Raw genomic sequence first — 7600 nt, forward strand, 5'->3', positions numbered from 1 at the left:
TTTTGTGGTAGTTGCCTGAATTTATTGTATATATTTGATAGATGAGTGTCTAGAGTAGTGATAGACATTGGTTTTAAAGAAATAAGCTTGAAAAGAATTGAAACTACTTTTTTTGTGGTAGTTGCATGTATTTATTTTATATATTTGATAGATGAGTCTCACTAGTAGTGATAAACATTGGTTTTCAAGAAAATAGGATGAAAAGACTTGAAACTAGTTCTTTTGTGATAGTTGCATGAATTTATTGATATATTGATAGATGAGTCATTATAGGAGTAATAAACATTTGTTTTCAACAAATTAGCATGAAATGACATGAAACTAGTTTTTTTCTGGTAGTTGCATGAATTTATTGTATATATTTGATAGATGAGTGTCTAGAATAGTGATAGACATTGGTTTTCAAGAAATTAGCTTGAAAAGACTTGAAACCACTTTTTTTGTGGTAGTTGCATGTATTTATTGTATATATTTGACTGATGAGAGTCAAAGAGTAGTGATAGACATTGGTTTTAAAGAAATTAGCTTGAAAAGACTTGAAACTACTTTTTTTGTGGTAGTTGCATGTATTTATTTTATATATTTGATAGATGAGTCTCACTAGTAGTGATAAACAATGGTTTTCAAGAAATTAGGATGAAAAGACTTGAAACTAGTTCTTTTGTGATAGTTGCATGAATTTATTGATATATTGATAGATGAGTCACTATAGTAGTAATAAACATTGCTTTTCAAGAAGTTAGCATGGAATGACATGAAACTAGTTTTTTCTGGTAGTTGCCTGAATTTATTGTATATATTAGATAGATGAGTGTCAAAGAGTAGTGATAGACATTGGTTTTCAAGAAATTAGCTTGAAAAGACTTGAAACTAGTTTTTTTGTGGTAGTTCCATGTATTTATTGTATGTATTTGATAGATGAGTGTGTATAGCAGTGATAAACATTGGTTTTCTAGAAATTAGCATGAAAAGTCTTGAAACTAGTTTTTTTATGGTAGTTGCCTGAATTTATTGAATATATTTGATAGATGAGTGTCTAGAGTAGTGATAGACATTGGTTTTAAAGAAATAAGCTTGAAAAAGAATTGAAACTACTTTTTTTGTGGTAGTTGCATGTATTTATTTTATGTATTTGAGAGATGAGTCTCACTAGCAGTGATAAACATTGGTTTTCAAGAAATTAGGATGAAAAGACTTGAAACTAGTTCTTTTGGGATTGTTGCATGAATTTATTGATATATTAATAGATGAGACACTATAGTAGTAATAAACATTGGTTTTCAAGAAGTTAGCATGAAATGACATGAAACTAGTTTTTCTCAGGTAGTTGCATGAATTTATTGTATATATTTGATAGATGAGTGTCTAGAGTAGTGATAGACAATGGTTTTAAACAAATAAGCTTGAAAAGACTTGAAACTAATTTTTTTGTGGTAGTTGCCTGTATTTATTGTATTTATTTGATAGATGAGTGTCTATAGCAGTGATAAACATTGGTTTTCTAGAAATTAGCATGAAATGTCTTGAAACTAGTTTTTTTGTGGTAGTTGCATGAATTTATTGTATATATTTGATAGATGAGTGTCTATAGTAGTGATAGACATTGGTTTTAAAGAAATAAGATTGAAAAGAATTGAAACTACTTTTTTTGTGGTAGTTGCATGTATTTATTTTATATATTTGATAGATGAGTGTCACTAGTAGTGATAAACATAGGTTTTCAAGAAATTAGGATGAAAAGACTTGAAACTAGTTCTTTTGTGATAGTTGCATGAATTTATTGATATATTGATAGATGAGTCACTATAGTAGTAATAAACATTGCTTTTCAAGAAGTTAGCATGGAATGACATGAAACTAGTTTTTTCTGGTAGTTGCCTGAATTTATTGTATATATTAGATAGATGAGTGTCAAAGAGTAGTGATAGACATTGGTTTTCAAGAAATTAGCTTGAAAAGACTTGAAACTAGTTTTTTTGTGGTAGTTCCATGTATTTATTGTATGTATTTGATAGATGAGTGTGTATAGCAGTGATAAACATTGGTTTTCTAGAAATTAGCATGAAAAGTCTTGAAACTAGTTTTTTTATGGTAGTTGCCTGAATTTATTGAATATATTTGATAGATGAGTGTCTAGAGTAGTGATAGACATTGGTTTTAAAGAAATAAGCTTGAAAAAGAATTGAAACTACTTTTTTTGTGGTAGTTGCATGTATTTATTTTATGTATTTGAGAGATGAGTCTCACTAGCAGTGATAAACATTGGTTTTCAAGAAATTAGGATGAAAAGACTTGAAACTAGTTCTTTTGGGATTGTTGCATGAATTTATTGATATATTAATAGATGAGACACTATAGTAGTAATAAACATTGGTTTTCAAGAAGTTAGCATGAAATGACATGAAACTAGTTTTTCTCAGGTAGTTGCATGAATTTATTGTATATATTTGATAGATGAGTGTCTAGAGTAGTGATAGACAATGGTTTTAAACAAATAAGCTTGAAAAGACTTGAAACTAATTTTTTTGTGGTAGTTGCCTTTATTTATTGTATTTATTTGATAGATGAGTGTCTATAGCAGTGATAAACATTGGTTTTCTAGAAATTAGCATGAAATGTCTTGAAACTAGTTTTTTTGTGGTAGTTGCATGAATTTATTGTATATATTTGATAGATGAGTGTCTATAGTAGTGATAGACATTGGTTTTAAAGAAATAAGCTTGAAAAGAATTGAAACTACTTTTTTTGTGGTAGTTGCATGTATTTATTTTATATATTTGATAGATGAGTGTCACTAGTAGTGATAAACATAGGTTTTCAAGAAATTAGGATGAAAAGACTTGAAACTAGTTCTTTTGTGATAGTTGCATGAATTTATTGATATATTGATAGATGAGTCACTATAGTAGTAATAAACATTGCTTTTCAAGAAGTTAGCATGAAATGACACGAAATTAGTTTTTTTCTGCTAGTTGCCTGAATTTATTGTACATATTTCATAGATGAGTGTCAAAGAGTAGTCATAGACATTGGTTTTCAAGAAATTAGCTTGAAAAGACTTGAAACTACTTTTTTTGTGGTAGTTGCATGTATTTATTGTATGTATTTGATAGATGAGTGTCTATAGCAGTGATAAACATTGGTTTTCTAGAAATTAGAATGAAAAATCTTGAAACTAGTTCTTTTGTGGTAGTTGCCTGAATTTATTGTATATATTTGATAGATGAGTGTCTAAAGTAGTGATAGACATTGGTTTTAAAGAAATAAGCTTGAAAAGAAATGAAACTACTTTTTTTGTGATAGTTGCATGTATTTATTTTATATATTTGATAGATGAGTCTCACAAGTAGTGATAAACATTGGTTTTCAAGAAATTAGGATGAAAAGACTTGAAACTTGTTCTTTTGTGATAGTTGCATGAATTTATTGATATATTGATAGATGAGTCACTATAGTAGTAATAAACATTGGTTTTCAAGAAATTAGCATGAAATGACATGAAAATAGTTTTTTTCTGTTAGTTGCATGAATTTATTGTATATATTTGATAGATGAGTGTCTAGAATAGTGATAGACATTGGTTTTCCAGAAATTAGCTTGAAAAGACTTGAAACCACTTTTTTTGTGGTAGTTGCATGTATTTATTGTATTGATCCTGCCTGTTGACCGGAGCGCTGGAGAATGCCTCGTCAAAGGATCGACGTGCGCACCGCTTATCACCTTCGTTCCTCCCTGGATCTACTTCAAGAACCTGCAAAGAAATGACACGGCGCCGCTGCGGCCGATCGCACTCCGACGCTCAAGTCAGTGACGGTATCACCAAATACTAAGAACTAGAACCGTGCAAAAACTCTCTCTCACAACAGCTCTGTCACTCGCAAGCGTAAAGTGTATGAACTGAACGTGCGTACCTCAGAAAGTTCGTTAAGAGCTCTTATATACCTGGTGATTTTCTCTCTCCTGGCAGTTACAGACTTGGACACGTGGCTCGTATCCAACTGTACACGTGCCATCATCTGGAGGCTCCCTGACTTGGCGCTGCTTCTACTCTCATTTTGGCTAAGTTACGTATGCATGGTACTGCCCAGTGCATAGCAAACTTAGGAGTGCGATCTGTACTGAAACTGGCGAGTTAGGGCCTTCATACACCTTCCCTGTGGTCTCGCCGGCCGCCTTCATAATCTGCTTCTCCTTTATCTTCGGCGATGTGCTTGTTCTGGCGATCTCCGACTGCTTGGTCGCCTGAGTCTGCATCTGGCGACTTCATCCTCAACCTGGCGATCGCCTATTCTGGCAAGCTGGAGATCGGAACACGCCAACTTAACAATCGGCGACTACACGTGCCTCCCGACTTCCTTCCTAACTGCCAACCTGGCGCCTTGTCAACACGCCTATACTGTAGCAGGGTGCCACGTCATCATACCCGACCACCAGGGCGGTACACAAGCCCCCCAGTCTTAAGCGAAGACTTGTCTAGCGAAAAGACTGAAAGAGCCTTCGTTAGCACCGGTCTACGTGGCACTGACGCAGAATTCCAAGCGATAGTACTTTCTGCTGCTCTGACGCTCCACCAAACCCTTCGCGCATCGTTCGACACGTGGCTCTCATCAACGGCTATCTTCATCTGCCGTTAGCGCTTCCCCAAACCATTTCGAAAACCCTTAAACCCATTATGTTCCACTGTTCCATCACCTTTCTTCGTGTTTGCAAAACGCTCTAACTTCCCTCTGCGAAAACTCTCGACGCTCTTCAAAGTTCCAGATCACCATCTTCCTCCCTCGTCTTCCTGATCATTGAAAGGTAATTACTTTCCTTCATCTACTGGGTTTCCTTGCATTTTCACCGATTTGCATCATCCTGTAACTGCCTGGTGCATACGCTGTGGGTCGTTTCTCCATTTCTCTTCTGCGTAACTTAGGGCTTCGTCGATCGTCGCAACGAACTCACATTCGTTCGTCGTTTCTCCTTCCTTCCATGACCGAGTCAGCCTCTGTAACCCCCTGATTGTTTTTCCTTTCTTCTTCCTTTGCAGTTGCTATCATGACTCGCACAAAGATCACCCCGAACCCCCCTCCATCAGCACAAAACCCTTCTTCACAAGCGCACGACCCAACCCAAGTTCGTGGCGCTTCCTCTTCGCAGGCTGAGAGGCCTGCATCTTCCCAAACTGCTTTGGCCCAGGCGACTCCACCAAACGCTGGAGGAGCCCCCGTGCCTCTGCCAGACTTCAAATCACTATATCCTTGGGCCACCCCAACCCTTCTAAAGGAGACCTCGTCGGTGAACACTGCGGGAGCAGTTCTGCGGTTGACAAAGGGGGACGAGGCCTTTCAATCGTTTCACAAGGAGCACGATGAGAGGATGATGGTGCTGCCTTACCCCGCCGCTCTGCCAGTATGCGCTGATGACAAAGTGAGCGCCGACGGGCCCTTTTGCTTTGTTTACACAACTTTCTTCAAGAAAGTCAAACTCAGATTTCCCCTCACCCGATTCGAGAGGGAACTCTTGACCGAGCTCAACATTGCTGCCGCCCAGCTTCACCCCAACAGCTGGGCGTTTGTTCGAGCCTTTCAAATAACGTGCGACCACCTGGGGCTGCCTGCGTCGGTGGACGTGTTTTTGTTTCTTTTTGAGGCCAAGCACCCAGGAGACCGCCTGTGGGTCAGCCTGAATGCCATTGCTGGGAGATCCATTTTTACCATCTTCCAGCAATCATACAAGGACTGGAAGGGGAAGTTCATCCAGGTTCGCGCAAACGATAAAGACACTTCCCTTCTCGACGGTTTCCCCTTGTACTGGGTGGACAAGGGGAAAAAGGAGTCCAAGAGCTGCTTCAGGAGGCCCAGAAGTCCTGATAGCATGGGAGCTTTGGACCGAGACCTCTGCCTATTCTGGAAGAGGGTGTCGGATGCCAACATAACATTCTTGACCCCCACCCTGATCTCATTCGAATTCTTTGAGGACCAGCTAGAATTCCAAATAGGTTAGGGTGCTACACTCTTGTTTTGATATTGCTTCTGATACTGTTTCTGGGCGTCTTGTGCGATACGCACAAGACTTTGGTTTTACCTTTTCTGCATATACCTGTTTTGTTGTTTCATTGCCTCATACACCCATCTCTTTCTTCTCTGAGCTAATTCATGCATTTTCGTTTCATGCAGATAATATGCTGGGTAAAAACATGCTCGCCGATTTGAAGGCGCTCGCCCGAAACCACGGGTTGGCGACCGGTTCTCAGACGGTTCCCAACTCGGCGGTCGAGAAGGCTATCGTTCATGGGCGATCACCGCCCAAGGAACCCACCCAGCGAAAGAAACTGGTCCTTAAGAGGCCAAAGCGAAAAGCCCCCCAAGTCGTCCAAGAGGAGGAGGAAGAGGACGACGGAGGTCACTGAGGATGGCCTCGTTACAAAGAGGAAAAGGGTGGCACCACCTTCACCACCTGCCCCACCCCCTCTTCCAGCTTCAACACCACCATCAACACCTGCTCCTCCTCCCTCATCGCCAACACCACCAGCCCCTTCACCACCAGTCCAAGCAACTCCACTGGCCACTGCGCCACCAGCAGCTGAGGCTCAAGAGCCAAACTTTCTGGAGGACCCCCCAAGTGCCTCTACGCCCCATATCTCAGCTGGAGGGGGCCCTCCTTCAAACGCTTCAGCTGCAGAGAACGTTCCGACCGGGGATGAGGTTGCTCACACCTCTCCAATTCTAATTACCGAGTCCCCGGTTGCGTCGCCACGCCAGGAAGCAAACACTGAAAATCCTGCTAAGGAAGGTGGCGGCGAGAACCCTCCACAAGCCCCCCTGGCGCCTCTCCAGGCATCCAACCTTTCCCTCGAAGTCACAAGGATGTGGGAACCTCTGACCGCCAAACTCAAAACCATAGCAGAGGATATCCCATCGATCATAACGAGGGCTGTGGAGAGCTCCACCAGGCGGCTTCAAGACGATCTCTACAACCTCAAGACCGAAAATAACACTATGAAGGTTGAGGTGGAGAAGGTGTCATTCAGCCTGACGCTCGTGGAAATGGAACACTCCCGAGTAGAGGATGCCCTGAGTACCGAGCTTAGGCTGGCGCGCAAGGAAGCTGCTGACCTTCGCCGCAAAGTCCATGAACTTGCCCAAGAGAAAGTTGAGCTAGAAAGAAAATCGTGCCTCTGCGCACCAAGGCGAGCGACCTGGAGGCTCACATTCAAGCTAATGCCGATAAGGTACAAAAACTAGAGCAAAGGTCAATCGATCGCGAGAAGCTACTTGGGCAAGTAGAGAAAGCGAGAGACGACGCCATGGCTGATCTCGCCGAGGCAAACAAGGAGAAAGGGAAGATGGCTACCGAGTTGGCCCAAGCTCAAACAGAATCCAAGAAGGTTACTGACGACCTTCTCCATGCTCAAGAGACCAACAAACAACTCCAAAAACAGGTTGAAGAGCAGGGGCAGCAGAACAAGGAGCTCAAGAAACAGGTTGAAGAGCTTCAAGGACAATTTGAAGAACTTAAGCTAAATTCTGCTCAGATTTTGACTGCTGGATTCGAAGCCGCTCGGGAGCAATTCGCATGCCTATTCCCTGATCTCGACCTCAGCATGGTGTCGTTA

Source organism: Phaseolus vulgaris, chromosome 11 (assembly GCF_000499845.2).
Source record: "Phaseolus vulgaris cultivar G19833 chromosome 11, P. vulgaris v2.0, whole genome shotgun sequence".
NCBI classification, from domain to species: domain Eukaryota; kingdom Viridiplantae; phylum Streptophyta; class Magnoliopsida; order Fabales; family Fabaceae; genus Phaseolus; species Phaseolus vulgaris.